The sequence below is a fragment of the Nanorana parkeri genome, unplaced genomic scaffold, assembly GCF_000935625.1.
Source record: "Nanorana parkeri isolate BGI_ZX_2015 unplaced genomic scaffold, ASM93562v1 scaffold50, whole genome shotgun sequence".
NCBI classification, from domain to species: Eukaryota; Metazoa; Chordata; class Amphibia; order Anura; family Dicroglossidae; genus Nanorana; species Nanorana parkeri.
In genome coordinates, this window is record NW_017306318.1 from 1,762,371 (window position 1) to 1,781,447 (window position 19,077).

The 19,077-nt window shown below is 45.5% G+C and overlaps 1 protein-coding gene across 2 annotated transcripts in view; it reads right to left on the bottom strand.

Moving 5' to 3' along the window:
* PKIG (protein kinase (cAMP-dependent, catalytic) inhibitor gamma) overlaps positions 1–19,077 on the bottom strand; it is a 78,113-nt gene that overhangs the window by 5,429 nt on the left and 53,607 nt on the right. The window contains exon 2 of one of the 2 annotated variants that reach the window (XM_018574794.1): positions 18,380–18,438. The exons of the other annotated variant lie outside the window; for it this stretch is intronic. The gene's annotated coding sequence lies outside the window, so the exon portion shown is untranslated. The remainder of the gene's footprint in view (positions 1–18,379; positions 18,439–19,077) is intronic. 2 annotated transcript variants of the gene reach the window in all.

A 19,077-nucleotide genomic window follows, 5' to 3' on the forward strand; every position in this document is an offset into this window, starting at 1 on the left:
CAATATACGTAGTCGGTGCACTGGGATAAAGTGCTCTCCGGGCCCGTCAGTTCTCTAGCCACGGGTTCTCAGGCACAGATCACCGTTGGGCGGCTCCCTGAAGATTTAGGGATCCAGAAGGGCCCGGGAAAGCAGGGGTACCTCTCCAATTCCCGGGCCAGGAACATTTTTCCGTGACGCACCATGTACATCATGCTTCAAGAATGAAACAGAGGATGCCAATGTGCATATGTTCTGGTGACTGAGGTTTAGGAGGAACTACATTCCGACATGACCAAATATGAAAAACGAGTAATCTTCTACTGGAGGAAATCCGGCTATGCTTCACTACTTCATAGCCGTCAGTAGCAAAGATAAACTGAGCCAGTCTCCTGCTGCTGATTGTGTGGGGGGCCCTTCCAGATGAAATGTGTGAGGTTTAGTGTTGAGGAATAAAATTCATGGCTAAGCCTCAGCAAGAGCCAATCTGGTATAACATGCCATTTTATAGCCATGTTACTTGCAGTATTATTGGACTCAAGAGTCTTCTCCATTATGTACACTGTCCCTTGTGTGTGTCCAGTGTACACACCATCCTGAAGATGTTTTATGATCAAGTGCACACCTTCCTATACAATACAATACAATGCAGAGTACACACCATCCTCATGAGTGGTATAATCCAATGTATAGGCTAGTATACACACCATCCTGCCAGTGTGATATGGTCAGAGGGCACACACCACCCTTGTATGGTATAATCCTGTGCACACACCATTCTCATGTGATATAATCCAGTGTAATCCACACACTGTCCTGTGACCATGGTATATATAATCCAGTACATACACCAGTCTGCCTGTGGTATAATACACACACCCATCCTGTGGTCATGGTATAATCCAGTGCTCACACCATCTGGTGACCTTGGTATAATCCAGTGCTCACACCGTCCTGTGGCCATGCTATAATTCGGTGCACACACATCTGGTGACCTTGGTATAATCCAGTGCTCACACCGTCCTGTGGCCATGCTATAATTCAGTGCACACACATCTGGTGACCTTGGCATAATCCAGTGCTCACACCGTCCTGTGGCCATGCTATAATTCAGGGCACACACATCTGGTGACCTTGGCATAATCCAGTGCACACACCGTCTGGTGACCTTGGTATAATCCAGTGCTCACACCGTCCTGTGGCCATGCTATAATTCAGTGCACACACATCTGGTGACCTTGGTATAATCCAGTGTACGCAGCGTCCGGTGACCTTGGTATAATCCAGTGCACGTACCGTCCGGTGACCTTGGTATAATCCAGTGCACGCAAGGTCTGGTGACCTTGGTAGCCTGCAGAATCTCTGTCAGTGCTGCACCATCTGCCTTACGATTGGTGGACACCGACACACTGGGAACACCCACCCTGATATCTATGCCATCTGTAAACCCACCTAAGTACCACCCACTCTCATCCATAAGTGTACAGCACAATCACTACCCCTGCAAGCCTGACTTCAACATTAAGCTGCCATACCGTGACCTAGTATATTGGCACCTTTCCAGTAATTGCACTGGCCAAATTGAAGAGGAAAAAAACCTCACAATGTTGAAGCCTCACAATAGTGCACCAGAGGTTGTTTCTAAATATTTGCCAGATGCTCTTCTTTAAAACAGATCCGGCCTGGACAGGAGACAGAAGCAAAAATAATATTTTCCTCCAACTGTGCAACAGCGGTTCCAAGATTCCCTGGCATTGACCCCCCAAAGCCCCATGTCCTGAGTACACTGGGACATTCTGCTTCCAAGTGGGCAGCTGTTTGCGCCTGTGGCCCGGGAGGTTTCCGCAGGGAGTTGTGCGTCTGGAAGAGTCACGAAGGAGTCACTTCCACCCCTCCCGTATATTATACACTTGGATATTCTCAACCGTTAGGAAAAGCAGACACTGCTTGACAAATCTTTGGCCTCATCACATCATTTATGTCTCAGACATGGATAGAATGTTGTTACTATTGGCAATTCAACTTTGTATTATTATATACGTACAATAAAGAACCCGAGTGTTTCACTGCTGTGTGTTTGGTTGCACATGTTGATAGTTGGAGGTGTCTGTTAAAGGGTCATCTACCCGTGGACTGTGGGTATCAGACGTCATAGAAGCATGGGACTGGGGAGTAAAAAGGGTCCTCATTCCCCATCTCAATGAACGTTACCTTTTGCCATTTTAAAGTTTTACAATATAAATGTCCTAAGGGCAAAGTTCCAGCGATGACATATCCTAGCCAGAAGAGCTGCATCTGTGCACCATTCTGATCCTGGTTACTATGGGGTGTCTTTATAAAATGCTCGGAGTAAACATCTGACTTTTACATTCTAGCGCATGACCACTTGCTGGAGCCAAGGAGTATAGGCAAGTCCTATGCGCCTTGGCTTCATAATGTGGTGCAAATGTAAAAGTCAGATGTTCACAGAGCAAACATTTGATAAATACACCCCTAAGTGTGTAACTCTTGGGAGAAACCCCTGCCCCATGTCCACTGACAGCTAAGGTAAGGCCTTCATATTGGACAGAGGGGATGGCGGGTGGGGCTTATTCCTAAAGTCAGGGAACTCAAGCCCATAGTGGCTAAATTCAATATTGTCCTCTGCTTCGGCAGTCACAGTGACTATATCAGTGTAGATAAAGTCGTCTTGTTGACCACAGCAGCCAAACAGATCCTTCCTTATATTAAGACATATACACTAGAAAAATGAAGAAAAAATAAATAAATCGTAATGCCCTAAAGTCCTGAGTCTTCCCTATTCCTTTTTTTACTTCCTGTGGGGCCCTTCTTCAGGTGCCTATGTGACGTGGACACTTTCTATTGACTGACCGGCGGTGGGGTCCTCTCAGGATCCAGAATAGTGATGCCATTGCAAGGTGTTGGGTAGGGTATTGGCGGACAAGGGACCAGTTGCAGCACTGGATTAATGATCCCCTGCACAAATATGGTGCCGGTGAGGGAACGTCAAAGGGGACCTAGTATAACTTGCTTCACAATGTAAGGAAGAATAAAAACCATGCAGGATGGGTTAGAGTATGGGGTGGAAGATAAGGATGGCAGGGGGGTCATATTTTACCTGGAGCCTGCCATCAAAGATTCACCCTTTTCTTACATTACACATAACCATGGCCATTTTTTGGGAAACAGATGCTCAAGCTATCCTTGAATTTCCTACCACATTTAAATCTGTCATCTCTGACCTTTAGAATCACAATACCGCAGTACAAAGAACACTTTATTCTCTGGCTGGGGCTGGAACATCTAGAATTGTTCTGTGCACAAATAAAGGAACTTTGCAGATGTTCATTCAGATTACAGACTGTACTTAGGTAGCCACCAAATAATATTGGGTAGGACCTACCAGAAGAATCCTCAGTTCAGAAGTACAATCTAATGTTTTCATGCCAGGCTAGTGAAATATATAATAAACCTTTTTTCTAGGGATACACCGATACCGATACTACTATCAGTCTAATACTAGTTTATCGCCCAATTGCTCCGATACCTTCCCCGATACTGGAACTTGCGGTCAGAGGAAGATTTCCGCTGCTCGGCAGTGCCATAGGGGAACATGGAGGCGGCTTCCTGGGCAATCAGAAGACTAAGCGGCATGCCATTACCCACTGCCCGGTTTCCTGTTTGCCAAGGAAGTTGGCTCCATGCCAGCGGAAGCACCGATATCGGTACTCGCTATCGGCGAGTACCGAAAGCAAAATATCGGTACCGAAAGCAAAACGGTATTGGTGCTTCCCTACTTTTTCTAATGTAAGTGTATCATACGTGATAATTGCATCATAAGATGGTCCTGGTAACATATATATATATTAGTGCAGCCTAATGCCAAGCTAGACAAAACCCAGGAGCCAGGTCACCAATGCGCCTTAAAAATGACCACTGGTACCCAACTTTTCAGGTTCTTTCTAATGGTTGTCAATAGAGCGGGCTCCTAAAAAAAAAAATCCTACTGGCTCCTGGATTGGCCAGACTGGCTCCTGAATTCCCTATTAATTTGTCCACTCCTGACCTAATTGAATGTAGACATTATTAACATGTGGCAGGGAAACCTATGTATTAAAATGGATGGAATTGAACATACTGCAGGCTCTGCAAAATACACTAAAACCTTCATAACACCTAGCTTACCTATACCCTTAGGGCTTGCTCCAAAGCCATAGGTGCTCTTTAACTGAATGTACATTAGAACCTGAAGAGAACAGCTGATGTCACCTATTCAGAGATGCCGAGTCCATTGCACTGAATCCGAGTGCTTTCTTTTTTGGAATGCTCTTTATATTTTAATTAAACAACACGCAGATCAAACAGGCCTTTACAAAGCTGGAGAACAATGCAGTGCTATCAGACTAATCCCTGGGCTTTTGTGCTTAACGGTATTTTCAGAGTGATCTGGTAATGGCGGCATTGTGAGCAGATCAGGTGATCGCACTCTTTATACACGCAGAACAATTAGAACATTAGACATCTGTAGTCAAGGCAGAATTACCAAGTAGTGATGTGAAACTCTGCACTGATACATCTCTGGTATCCACAAAGCTCAGCTGGAAGAGAGCGGCCATTCAATCGCCTCTATGCATCACCCAGGATAGATATAAAATGTGGGATGAAAGTCACCATGGACACCAACATTCTGTTTTCCGCTGATACACAGGAGATGATCTCACAATACTGCCGAAAACACAAAAGACAACCTGTGCCGGTGTATGACTGGGGAGGTTGGTGGTTAGGTGTGCAGGCGAGAGTGGGGGGAGAGGTCTTTGTCACTTGTGGTAGAGCTGGTGACCACATTACTGGCCTGTGAGTGTTCATTGTTCCTAAGTTGTGGTCACCAACACTACAACATTACTGGATTGTAAGTATTCCTTGTTGGTCAGTAGTGGTCACAAACACTACCACATTATTGGCATATGCGTGTTCATTGATGGTCACTTGTGGTCACCAACACTACTACATTCCTGGCCTGTCAGTATTACTTGTAGGTCACCAACCCTACCACATTACTGGCATGTGAGTGTTCATTGTGGATGCCCAAACTGAACCCTTTCATCCTAAGTACCCCAACCCTTGCCAAGCACTCTGCTAGTCTAATTTGAACATTTAGCAGCTGTATGGCAACTTAGGACCTTGTAAGGCCATTCATACTCAACTGGCATTGACAAACAGGCAACACTCTCAAAGACATTCCTGGTTGGCCAATCTTTGTGCAGATATCAGATGGGTCTTGGAATCCTGAATGAACCTCCAGATCTCAAAACACTCCAGTCTAAACTGCTTTTTTTGTCCTGCGGGCACCTTTTCTGTCTTATCCAACGTGCCTTTCTTCTGCGATACCATCAGATCTCCACCACCATTCACTAAACATTTTACTCATCTAAACATTCTTATCACTTCGAGGACCCAGCTTTCCAAAATAAAACCCTCGGCCCAGAGAAATTAGTCCTCTAAAAATAGATCCTGGAAATCCAACTGCTGGCAGGACTACAGGTTACGCTACTGAGCTATTGAAAGGTGTTGTACGGCGCTACGTTAAGTAGAAGGTCACAGGGATTCATGACAACGCCAGCCCCAGGCGTTCTCTCATTCAGAAGATATGCAATACTCAGATCCTGTCTTTTATGCTGCGGATACGTTACAGGCTATTGTTTTTCTTGCCGGGTAAACATTTCAAAGGGTTATACGTGACATCAATTGAGCTGCGATACCATCTGACAACACAATGTGTAATCTGCACTAACCAGTTCTGTCCCACTGACGGTCCAAGACGCCAAATGGAATATACTGGCAGAAGACCAATACTCCGCAATGAATGGTGATTTTACAGAACCCCCGTCAGGATAAAATACTGCAATGCAAGATGGTCAGATTTCATCTGCCCACATGAAAGTTTTTGTTCTCAAATGTTCATTGTGAGAGGTCCTACCATTCTAATTATGACCCGTCACATAGACCCTCACCCTGCACATTTCCTGGTACATTTAGTTCATCTGGCAGATCAAATCTGACTGTTTGTGGCCAGCACCAGCATACCAGACCCAAAATCTATTGCCTAAGCTGCAGCATTACTTACAGCAGAAGGAAAACCTAAAATCACTTAAAAGGAAACCTGTTATAAAGCAAACATGGAGGCTGCCATTACTATGTCAGAGCTTCCATTACCATTTCTCAAGTTATAGGAATGGGGTTGGCAAAGCAGAGAGCGGGCTGGAGGTGTGTGGGGGTTGCTGGGTCTTAATTTGACTTGAGGATTGCAAGTTACAGATTAAATCGTAAGCTCTAAAGCTAAACTCCAGGCAGATATAAAAAGAACAACAAATGCAGTTATGGGGAAGAAAAATGCATTTGAAATGCAGGTAGTGTAGATACCTGGGTTTGACTTGATTTCAGAGCTTATAATCCTCTCTCAGACTGGGAGAGGGACCAATCAGGTATCCTCTCCATATCCTGAAAGGAAGGGAGAGCAGAAAGAAGACCTCAATAGTCAGTTGATGCTCCGTCACTGTCCAATCACAGGCTGGGGGCAGGGATGTGACCTAGCTATAAAGTCAGGTCACCAGGCTTGCTGTGTGCCAGAGCTTTGTAATTCTCGGGACTAGATGGACAGATATAAAAATGATTTGGCAGATAAAAAAGCTCTTATGTATGTATATCTCTTTAATTATAAATAGGTAGAGATGGGGGTCACTGCGGTATGGTGTCTGGCAGTATTTTTGGTGGGATTCCAGCCCCATTGCATCAATAATACTAGAACAATGTCACATATGGCCTATGAATACATGATATAAAGGGCATACGTCAATGGGACCCGGCTGAGGAGGGTTTGTGACTTCCACACTTCACATGACATGCTTGTCCTTATCTCATCCACTCTGCAGTCACTCTGCGTTCTCGCTGTAGGCTGTCCGTTTATGGTGTGGAGCAGCTGCCTGTACTGCTGACTGCATCAAAGCCCCTTCCAGCAGGAGAGCAATCAATAGGATAGAATTAGCATTCTATAGTGCGCCCGGCCAACACATGCACATAATCACCTCCGATCGTTTGTACCAGGCGCTTTCCAGTACAGGAAGACTGAACGTCTGCAGCTTCAGCATGGCAATGGGGAGCCCAGACCTGGGGATCACAGCCCTCCTACTTTAAGACGACCTTTCTGAGGTTTAATCAATGTGCAGGTTAAAGAGACCCTGTCAGCAGACCATTCATTCCAACAACATTCATCCCATAATGGTATTGGGTCATGTAACATATTTCTTCAATGTTATTGACCTTTGTGTAGACATCCAAAAGCCCTAAAACTGCTGCTGGGGTGCCACCATCTTACATGTGACGTCAGCAGCGCCAGCGCTGTCATTCAAGTGACACTCTATAGCAGGGGTAGGCAACCTCGGCACTCCGGCTGTGTTGAAATTACAAGTCCCATGAGGTACTGCAAGACGCTGATGGCCACAGGCATGACACTGGGAGGCATGGTAGAATTTTTTACTTTGACCACAGCGGGAGCGCCAAGGTTGCCTTCTACCTGCTCTCTAGTATTCTCCTTTGCTCCTCCCTCAGCAACTACATAAAAGGTTATGTCAGAAGTGAAGGGAGGGGCAGAGGAGCTGGGGCAATGCAGACGGTAATTAGACATGCCTAGAAGAGGAGGAATCTATGATGTGCAAGTAGGGAGGGGGCTCTTACCAGTGCAGTCACACTTTTTAGTAATTTTAAAGGCAATAAAATAATTTGTGGAAAGGAAAAGCACTTAAAATACTTGGATTTGTCTGTGCCTCTACCTGCAGCTTTTTTTAAAGTTTGAAGTCAAAAAATGCCTCTTCTGTGCCCCTCTCTGATCCAGTTGCCTACTCTACCAGACTCCCTCTGACTTGATGGCCAAGCTCCATCCACAGCCACCCCCTGTAGAGTGAGAGCATCTCGTTAAACTCAAGAATGGCAGTTGACACGGCTTAGCATTGAAGTCCAAGGTCCAAGTAACAAAGTAAATCAGAGAGGGGCACTTAAGAGGCCAATAAAAGGTAACAGCGGGCATCTTTTTGGGTGACCGCTTTACCTCAAATCTTTCAAGCTTTATTGACATCTTTAGAGGCAATTTATTTTTTGTGTCATGTGCTAAGGAAGAGTGCATTCTTAACGAACCAATGTCTTAATTAAGAATGCATTTAGAGTGTTTGGGATGACTTAATACAACGCATGCAACTGCACGCCACGGCAAGAGCGCAGCATTTTTACTGGACAATATAATGTGACGTGCTCCCCCTCCACAAGCCATTCGTAAAATGGATGTTAGTAGAAATATTTTTCCTACGAATGATCATTTTGCCGGTATGATTTTGCCATCTAATGTCCACATACTTATAACCCCCCTCCATGTCCCTTCTGACATTGGCGCTAGTTACACCGTCCTTCAAAAAACCAATCACACACACATACACGAGATGAAAAGGCACACAGTATAAGATCTAACAAATTGTTCCAATATCCAGTGTGCATCGCCCTCCATGAGCCTGCAGAGGAAATCTCCCTCCTTCCTCTCATTACCATTCAGCATTGCTATACGGGGTATTTACATAACTCAGTGACTCAAGACGCTTCTCCGCTGTGCCTAGCGAGCACGCATCCTCTATAATTAGAATCTCCCTAATGGGACAATATCCATAACAACAGCAAGCGCATTAACCCGACTGTGACCTCGGCCGCACAAAATATTCCGGTTATGTGCCTCTGGAAATGTGTGATTATATTGAAAACGGCCTCCGCTGTTCACTGAATGAGGAACCAGAGCTAACCAAATGCTTCAGCCCAACCTCATACCTAAAAAAAGAGAACTTCGTTCCATATATGTATATCTATGTCTATCTAGTTCCATAAATGTCTGTCTGTCTGTCTGTCTGTCTGTCTATCTACCCATCTCTATGTCCTTCCGTCCATCCGTCCAAGGACAGAGCGCTCTCACCCTATAACAGGAAGTGCCTGAACAAAGGACCTTCATGGCAGGATCACCAGTTTTTTTTCTTAATGAATGCTACAGATTTAGAAATATTGTAAATATTTTTTGAAATTACATTAAGGGCTTGTTCACACCATAAACAGTGTGTTCCAGAGCGCTCAGCTGCTGGAACGCATTGTATTGCATCCCGGCCGGCTTCCTGTGCTCAGGGGCAGGAGGGGGCACGGCGGTGCATTAAAGTAAATGGTACCACAGCCACACACACCGCCCACAGTGTGATCGACCGCACCAGAACGCATGGCACATAGAGCTTGCAGCATTTTTCAGATTGCACTGGACCGGAACGCAGGCACGCAGGGGGTGCCTACCGCCCTTGAATGCAGGAAGCCGGCAGGGATGCGATACAATGCGTTCCAGCAGCTGACCGCTCTGGAACGCACTGTTTATGGTGTGAACCGGCCCTAAAAGAACTATGGGGAGAGTTAGAGCCGATGTGTGACACGTTCACTCTATTGATTGAGAGCCGAGCGATCACATACCGCCGATCACTCAGTGCACGGGCTTCTACCTGCAGAGAGCGGTGACTGTCAATCATCGTTCCACGCAAGGATTCCCCCCAGTGCTCATTGGAGGGACAAATGGGGGAGTGGACGGGCACTGCTGTCTCTAGATAGGCAAAGCCAGCTGTCGATCGTGCAGCGGGGTAGATCCTCAGTGTCCTCCTCGGTTGCAGTGCGGCTCTGTGCTGTCAGCATATAGCGGACAATAGCCCTATAAATGCTGAGGTTTGGGTCAAGGAGGACATTAGCAAATGTACTCCTGTGACCCTAAAGAGAACACCAAAAAAGGTTGGGCCATAATTTTCTTTTAACATGTTGGAGCTCATTTGAGGATTTAGAGATCGAGTGTACATCCAGACGATCGTTGGTTCGGATGACGCCATAGAGATCGAGTGTACATCCAGCCGATCATTGGTTTGGATGACGCCATAGAGATCGAGTGTACATCCAGACGATCATTGGTTTGGATGACGCCATAGAGATCGAGTGTACATCCAGACGATCATTGGTTTGGATGACGCCATAGAGATCGAGTGTACATCCAGACGATCATTGGTTTGGATGACGCCATAGAGATCGAGTGTACATCCAGACGATCATTGGTTTGGATGACGCCATAGAGATCGAGTGTACATCCAGACGATCATTGGTTTGGATGACGCCATAGAGATTGAGTGTTCATTCACATGATCGTTGGTTTGGATTACGCCACCACAAACATACCAGATAATACCAGTCGGTCATGGCAGCCAATAGGACTAAACATATGTGGTCTCGATTGCAAAGATTTGCCTATTTCACTTCCAACAGCCTTTCAAACTTAAACCTTCACCTCCCTAAAAGTCTGCCAATGTGTACATTCTGTGATGCTTTGCAAGACCATAAAGAATAAATCCAACCACATTGGCTGACTTTTGGTGTCTGAAATCATTGTTCATTAAAGGCTCTTTCCTTAACACTCACTTTGGACAACCTCCCTTTATTGGACACCTACCCCAGCTGCCGGCAACACAAAAAAGCTTTTACAGAAGAGGAACCATAGCGCCGTTTGGTAGAAATAGACCAATAATCTCATCCCGCTGCTTGCACAGGAACCGAGAGCGGAGGAAAACAAAAGAAGAAGAAGAACAGCTTAATTGTACTTTAAATCCATAATAAGCACATCCAGACAAGATCCACTCCCACAGCTCATCATTTACAGGCACTCCAATGATCTCGAAAAGACTCGCTTAGTGGTACCACCCAACCCACATCCTCGTTATAGCAAGGGAGACGACAGAGATGATCTCTACCACCTCCGCGCTGGACCTCAAGGCTGCTTTCACACTACTGTGCTGCAGTAATACGCAGCAAATCCGCAATGCAATCCAATGCACGGGAATCATTTTTACATTTCAGTGGTAAAATAAAAAATTTTTTTTTTTTGCTTTTTAATCCGATACATATGAAATAATGCAAATAAATATTTTCCATTTACTCTACAAGCACCAAACTAGAGAGAAGTGCCATTATCTGGGCACATTTTACAAAGAATGGTTTAAATCAGTGGTTCTCAGCCTGTGTAACCTCAGGACCCACATTTGTCCTTGGTCATTAAGTCGTGACCCAAATCGTGCTGCAATGGAATGTGCGACATTGCAGTACCGGGTCATTTGGGTTCAGGCGATCGGACTGTGAGTGGGAGGTTAGTTTGGGGTGTCATTCAAATTATTGGCAACGCAACACACCTTCTGCACCAGAACACGCAGTAGGTGCGATGGCGCGGTACAGTGCATTAATCGCTTGGGACTGAGTGATTAACGCACTGTACTAGTGTGAACGGACCCTCAAAGACACAGACACACACAACGACAGACACAATCTCACACACACTCAAAAAAAAATTATAATTTTTTTTTCTTTTTAAGATCCGAGTCTTCCTACCATATGAGAACTGGAGTGGATCCTCAGCCTGGGGTCCAGTGTGGGCTGCTGTGCTGTGACAGAGCTCCATCCATATGTGCACTGTTTGTACAGCTCCTTTGCTTGCCCTGTAGAGGTGCCGGGAGCCAGAATGTGCTGTCAGTGCAGTTCAGGCACCTCTACAGGGCACATGTGGGAGCTGTAAGCAATGCACGTATGGATGAAGCTCCCTGGTAGCCATACTTCCACTTCAAGCTGACACGCAGGGCCATATTTTGAATGGCTGCTCGGCACAAGAACCAACGGTGCTGCGCTAGGGGGAGGCTGAGGAGTCTCTCACTTAGAAGGAAGGCATGTCGTTACCCACTGAACATGGGGTCACGACCCACCAATTGAGAACCAAGGGTCTAAATAGTAGGGGAGTTTAGATTTTAAGTCAGACATATGAAATCATAAAAATAAATTCAAACAGAGTAAAATGATTACACTCTGGAAGTGCCAAACAAGAGAAGTATTACTATCTATGCACATTTTACAGGTAACGGTCTGAACAGTAGGGAAGATCAGATTAAACAGACTGCTGAGAGATTCAGTATGGGGATACACCATCTCCATCTCTTCTATTGGCATACAGATGCTTAGCCAGGGTTTGATGGCACTTCCAATCATGTATGCATTGCTAAGCTTTCTTATTGGAAAGCCCAGCTTTTTAGCCAGGGTTTGACTGCACTTCCAATCATACGTGCATTTCTGGGCTTTCTTGTTAAAAAGCCCAGATGCTTAGCCAGGGTTTGACTGCACTTCCAATCATGCATGGCTAAGCTTTCTTATTAGAAAGCCCAGATGCTTAGCCATGGTTTGACTTTGCTTCCAATCATGCATGCATTGCTAAGCTTTCTTATTAGAAAGCCCAGATGCTTAGCCACGGTTTGACTTTGCTTCCAATCATGCATGCATTACTAAGCTTTCTTATTAGAAAGCCCAGATGCTTAGCCACGCTTTGACTTTGCTTCCAATCATGCATGCATTGTTAAGCTTTCTTATTGGAAAGCCCAGCTGCTTAGCTAGCGTTTGACTGCACTTCCAATCATGCATTGCTAGGCTTTCTTATTAGAAAGCCCAGATGCTCAGCCAGGGTTTGACTGTGCTTCCAATCATGCATGCGTTGCTATGCTTTCTTATAAGAAAACCCAGATACTTAGCCAGGATTTAACTGCACTTCCAATCATGCATGCATTGCTATGCTTTCTTGTTAAAAAGTCCAGATGCTTAGCCAGGGTTTGACTGCCCTTCCAATCATACGTGCATTGCTAGGCTTTCTCACTAGAAAGCCTAGAATAATTTAAAGTAGAGTTCTATAGATGCACCCTTTATTAAGATTCCACACAAATAACTACTAACCAATGCCACAATATATCACTTTAAAAAATATTCCAATCTGACCTTTAACTTATGACTTTTTTCAAAGGAGCCGAGCATTCTCAGTTGAACAGTGACTGCAGCCAATCAGAAGCCTGTGGCATGTGAGCCGCTGTTAGAATAGAATACATAGGCAGGGGGAATTCTAGAGATATTTCTAATTTAGTCCCACGGGTGTGTGGCCAGCTTTAGGAGGTAACTTTATCTCATTTTGTAGAGATTTCCTCTAACTTCCTGCTGCATTTCCAGCACAGGAAATATAACAGAACGCAGACCGCAAAAAATAAATGGACAGGGGGGGGTTAACCCTTTCCTCGTCTACCCAAGACAGAATCCAAAACTTTAGCCTACACATACAACACGTTAAGCTTGCCATTTTCAAATATATACACACACACACAGACTATATTATATAAAAAAATTCAGGATAAAATGGATTGCTTATATCCACTGTAAATATCCATTTCAGAAGAAGAAAGAAGTGTAACTTACCAATACAGCAAGACTCTTGGTTTCTGCAATGATAAACTTTGTGGCCCTTATATTGGCCCCTTGATGACATGTGTGACATGTGTGACATGTGCTCCTGACGTGAAGTACGTCACTCTCTCTAGAATTTGACTAATAGAGATTTTTGGGGGATTTGGTTCTTGCCACCTTCCTGATACAGTGCTGCATTCCAGTCGGTCATTAATTGCTCATCAGTTTTGTCAGCAGAGGTGCATGTGAAAATCATTTGTTTTCTGCTAGGTGGCGGCTCTGCCAAGTAGCTCCCGTGCTCATTCTGACTCATCCGTAGTAGCATGAACGTCTAGTGCAGACGTAGGCAACTCTGGCCCTTCAGCTGTTGTGCAACTACAAGTCCCATGAGGCATTGCAAGGCTCTGACAGCCACAGGCACGACTCTCAGAGGCAGATGCATGACGGGCTTTGTAGTTTCACCACAGCTGGAGGGCTGAAGTCTTTCTACCCCTGGTATGGTGGATGGGGGAAACCGGCTGCTGGCAAAGAGGGAGTTTTGCAGGGCTGCATAGAATATATCATTTTGCTAGCGGGCATACAACCACTGTACTGACGCTACAGGAATTGCAGGCAAGCTGTGTGTGTCCCCAAGAAAATCTGTAGAAGTATTCATTTACTTAAAAGGGCAATGGTTTCTCCCACCTTCTCTATACAGTTACATTAAAAAAATATCACATGTATTGTAAATGCAACTACTCTAAAACCCTGAATTGGATTTGATTTCATCCTTATGTAATGCCCTGTACAGCAGGCTGGAAAAGGAAAGGACAGTCTAGGGGCCAATCAGGTGTCGGGAGGAGAGAGCAGAGGGTTGACCTCACCAATGTTCTGCTGCTCCTTCGCTGTTGAATCACATGCTGGTGGCAAGGAGGTGACAGCACCAAAAAACAGATCACCAGGGCTGGCTGTGCTGCCTATCAGAGCTGTCTGAATCATAGGACTGTATAGACAGAATTACAAATCCTTTGGATGGATGGTGAGAAGGCTCCTAAATATGTATTTTAACAGTTCATTCAGCTGGGTGCTTGGAGTTAAGCTTGTTCCAGTAAATCTACCCCCCATTCTTCCATTGCCAGCTGAATTTTGGCCAGAGGCAATGGGCAAAAGAATCTTCATATACACCGAGAGGGGGGGAGGACACAAACGGCTACAGGGAGAAGTGGCACAATTCTGTAATAAAGGAAACACAGCTCTCATCTTCCAGCCCACTAAATAGGAATGGGCGACGTTACTGTGCTAGGAATAATAGACTGACTGAACCGTACGTGTCACCACGTTTCCTAAACCCTCATTATCCCGCCAGGGATTCTGGCAGCCGCAGACACCGACACTGCCAAAGCAGTTACTGAAGTCTCAGGCAAACATGACTGTACTCTTCCGATAGAGCCGCGAGGACATAAAACGCTGGAAGATCCGTACATTGGAGAGGGTAGCCACTTCAAGTACACCTCACCAACCACAAACCATTCATTTCCCTGACTTCTATTATGAGGTAGAAGGTATATCTGAGAAGGGTATACACCCTCTGCATCACACAGTACAGATCTAGGAGAACAAAGTCACAGAGACGGCTTTTGTGAGCGCTATTTGGAGAGCTGAAGCTTGCAAATGTCTTCACTGAGGTGGGTTCTAAAGTACAGTGATATAACTGCTGGACAAATCCCAGGAGCCAGGTCGCCAATGTTTCTTAAAAATGACAGCCGGCGCCCAATTCTTGGGGCTTCCTCTATTTGTTGTCAATGGAGCCGTCTCTTAAAAACATTCCTGCTGCCTCCTGAATTCCATATTCATTTGTCCACCTCAGGCGGACATGACCTGAGATCTTCCAATTACAGCCCTGCCACAAGTCAGCATCGTCTACAATCCAGAGGTGACTTACTGCAGACCAATAAAGCCACTTACACAATATTTCGCTTCCTATAGCTCCGGTCCATCTCAATGTCGGATCCTGATGACATTCAACATGAAACTCCTAATTCAAGGTCTGCATAGGTGGGGAGGCCAATGAGAGTAGGTCATGTACAGCCCAACTCTAGCCAGAACACTAGCCTTGCACATAGGAGCTTCACATATCTGCCATCTGTATCCCCAACAGGTCACTTGAATGAACCTTACTTCCTCTCCGGATGACAGGAATGTACTAGCCTTGTACATAGAAGGGAAAGGTTCAAATATCTCTCATCTGTGTCCCCAACAGGCCACTTTAATGAACCTTACTTCCTCTCCGGATGACAGGAATGTACTAGCCTTGTACATAGAAGGGAAAGGTTCAAATATCTCTCATCTGTGTCCCCAACAGGCCACTTTAATGAACCTTACTTCCTCTCCGGATGACAGGAATGTACTAGCCTTGTACATAGAAGGGAAAGGTTCAAATATCTCTCATCTGTGTCCCCAACAGGCCACTTTAATGAACCTTACTTCCTCTCCTGATGACAGGAAGGTAAGGAATTTCTCTTTGATGGAAGAAGTAACAAACCCCTGATTTATTTAGAAGAATCAGGTTGGGTTAGGACATCCATTACATGCATCTTCCTGTCCCGGTGACACGTGCACCCCCATTTCGTCTCATATTGTCAGCACAACAGAAAGAGGGGGTACATTTCCCCAACGAGGACACAGACAGAAACTCTGACTCACTCTAATGAAAAACTAACCCAACTAGCAGGAATTGAGTTGTAACTGATATGTTATTGAGAAAGTAACAGACGTCAGACAAATACCCAAAACTAGAAGTCGTCCAGGAGCTATAGGAGGAGATCTCACCACTGGAGTCCATGAGTGACCCACCAGACTCCACTTCTGGCCATAGTAATTTGCACGATGTGCTGTAAGAATCCTATTCACTAAGTCCCAATACACAGATCTCCCTTCATGGAAATTCCAGTACAGTACTTGGGTACAGAGCCCATCGTGCACAGTGCAGAGCCTCGCTCGGCACCTACAAGGGTTAACCTGTTCAGCGATTCCTACAATGATAATACAATAAGAGGAGGAATAAGCCGTAAAACAGGTTTGTGTCGGAGGCACGATTGACTTAAGATGTCATTCCAGTGACTCACGGCGCACAGCAGCTGCACGGGGGGGGGGGGGAAACGTGGCGAGGCTATCACGCGTCACTCACAATCCACATATTAGCGCATATCCGGGCTAAGGACGAGTGTTGTGCTGCCAGCCGATGGCACCCAGTGCCAGTCCACTTATTCCCATTAGCCACATGGGACCGGAGATGGCCTCTGTCTATCCCAATTTGTCAGCGTTGTTCCTAGGAACGTGCATAGCAGACAGCAAGCGCTTACGGGGAATTCTAGCTTCTATCTACTTTTCCAGCAATACAGAAATGCCATAGACCAGGGTAAGCAAACTTCGGCCCTCCAGCTGTGGTGAAACAACAAATCCCATCATGCATCTGCCTCTGGGAGTCGTGACTGTCTGCGTCTTGCCAAGCCTCATGGGAGTTGTAGTTTGGAGTACCGGAATTTGCCTACCCGTCACACACATCCGTTATTTTCAGCAGCCTGCCTTCTGTGTGTCACAATATCAAGATGTAAAAATCACTCACAATCAGCAAAATGATCTGTGAGATAATGAAGAGTCTTATCTGACTAAGAGGCACTTTCAAGAGAAGACACAGTCTCAACTGCAGTAAGTGATGACATGAAAACCTGCATACTGCAAGATGCTATACACCATTTGTTTTAAGGTTGAAGAAAACACTATATAAAAACAGGACAGTCGTAGAAACCCCTATTAACCCCTTCGTGACCATTGACGTACACAGTAGGAGTACGTCAATGGTCACCAGCGGCTGGCCCATTTAAACAGACTCCCACCGGGACTCTGTCTACAGTTGTAAAGCCGGCTGCCCAGTTACTGCATGCTAATTACTAAGAGCACTGGGTCCAAGTCTGGTGCCTATTAAACTGCAGAGACATAGGGGGTTATTCACTTAGCTGCCGAAGGCACGCGAGTGAATGACCGTACATCGGCTAAAATCAGCCGTTAAAATCAGCCGTACAAAAAAAATGCAGAAAAAATTACCTAAAAAAAAAAAACGTTACAAAAAAACAAGAAATGTAAATAATTATTTAAAAATGCGCACGCCGACCCGACCGCACGTGACGAACTCCCGCCGTATAATGAAGCATCTGACAGATGCTGTCAAACTAAAAACAATTGGGTGGAGCTGTCTAGCAGGTCACTGCCAATAAATAACAAATGGGCGGAGCCAGCTTTGATGTCAATGTTAATGACAGATCAGCATCCCCAGGTCATTTGGGGATGCTGATCTGGGCGGAGCGAGCTGTGATATCATGGCTGGCTCCGCGCAGTTGTAATTTCCGTGGAGAACGGTCGGCTTCAGCCGACGTTTCTCCATGCTTCGGCTGGGAAAACGGCTCAGCCAAGCCGAAGCATATGGGTTCGGCTCGGCTGAGCCGCTCAGCTGGCGTACGGGCTATAGTGAATACCCCCGTACAGCAGCCCTTCGGTTCCACTGAAGGGTTCAGGCCTCTGAAGCAAGCCGAAGGTGAAGTGAGCGGAAGCTGGTCATGAATAACCCCCATAGACTGCCTGCACAGCCCTTGGAACATGAAGGTTTACATAGGACTAGGAAACTGGAAGTGGTAAATGCCATGTCACACTGCATCTTTATTATTTCAAGGACTTTAAACGCTTACCTTGTGACAAAGGTTAAAGAGAACCTGCTTGGATACATACATAGAAGCAGTCATGGCTGACCTTACTTGTAATTGAGCACACTCCAAGTTTGTTATCCTGGTCCTGGTCTCTCTACCTAGTGAGTCACTGACTTAGAACAAGAATGCCGCCGGTGAGAGTTTTTAAGTCTGGAATCTCAATTCTTCATGCTAGTTCTCAGTCAGTGACATACAGACCCAGAGCCTGTGAGCACTGGCAGCCCCCATACTGCCATTTTTACAGGTCAATTTGGAATCTGAACTGAATGTATTACCAAAAAGACATAAATGACGTGCCTTACCATATAAAGTCTGTGTCTTTAAGAAGTCTTCTGTCATTTGTAGCAGTGTCCACAGCAGCCTGCCGTAAGAGGAGAAACAGAATATTACTGCACAGTCTTGCTAGATATTACACAATGACCAAAACTGACTTACAGCACACTTCTAAACATCCAGTAAACTAAAAGTGCTGCTAATAGTGCAATACCCCAATTATAACAGACATGCAGCACCAAACCAACTACCCCGAGAGCCCCCGACGTTGGGGGTATGAGGAGAGAAGATAGGCTCCATCCACCATTACACAATGCAGGGTGACCCATCACCAGGCTCAACTGCTGTGCCAGGAAGAATGAAGTCTATGCAGATACCACACATACCGTTATACACCATAACATCCATAACACCATGACCTCAACCCTACTAAACACCTCTGGGATGAACTGGAACATCAATTGTGAGCCAGGCCTTCCCACCCAACATCTGTACCTGACCTCACCAATACTCTTCTGTCTGAATGGGCACAAATTCCAACAGACGCACTCCAAAGTCCTGCGGAAAGTCTTCTCAGAAGAGTGAAAGATGATATAGGTTGCCAATACCATAGTAAAGCTCATGGTTTTGGGTTAGGATGTCCAACAATATCATATAGGGGTGCCATTCAGGTGTCCCCATACTTTTTGGTACTATAGGTGTCTGTTTTGGAGACTCTGGGGAAGAT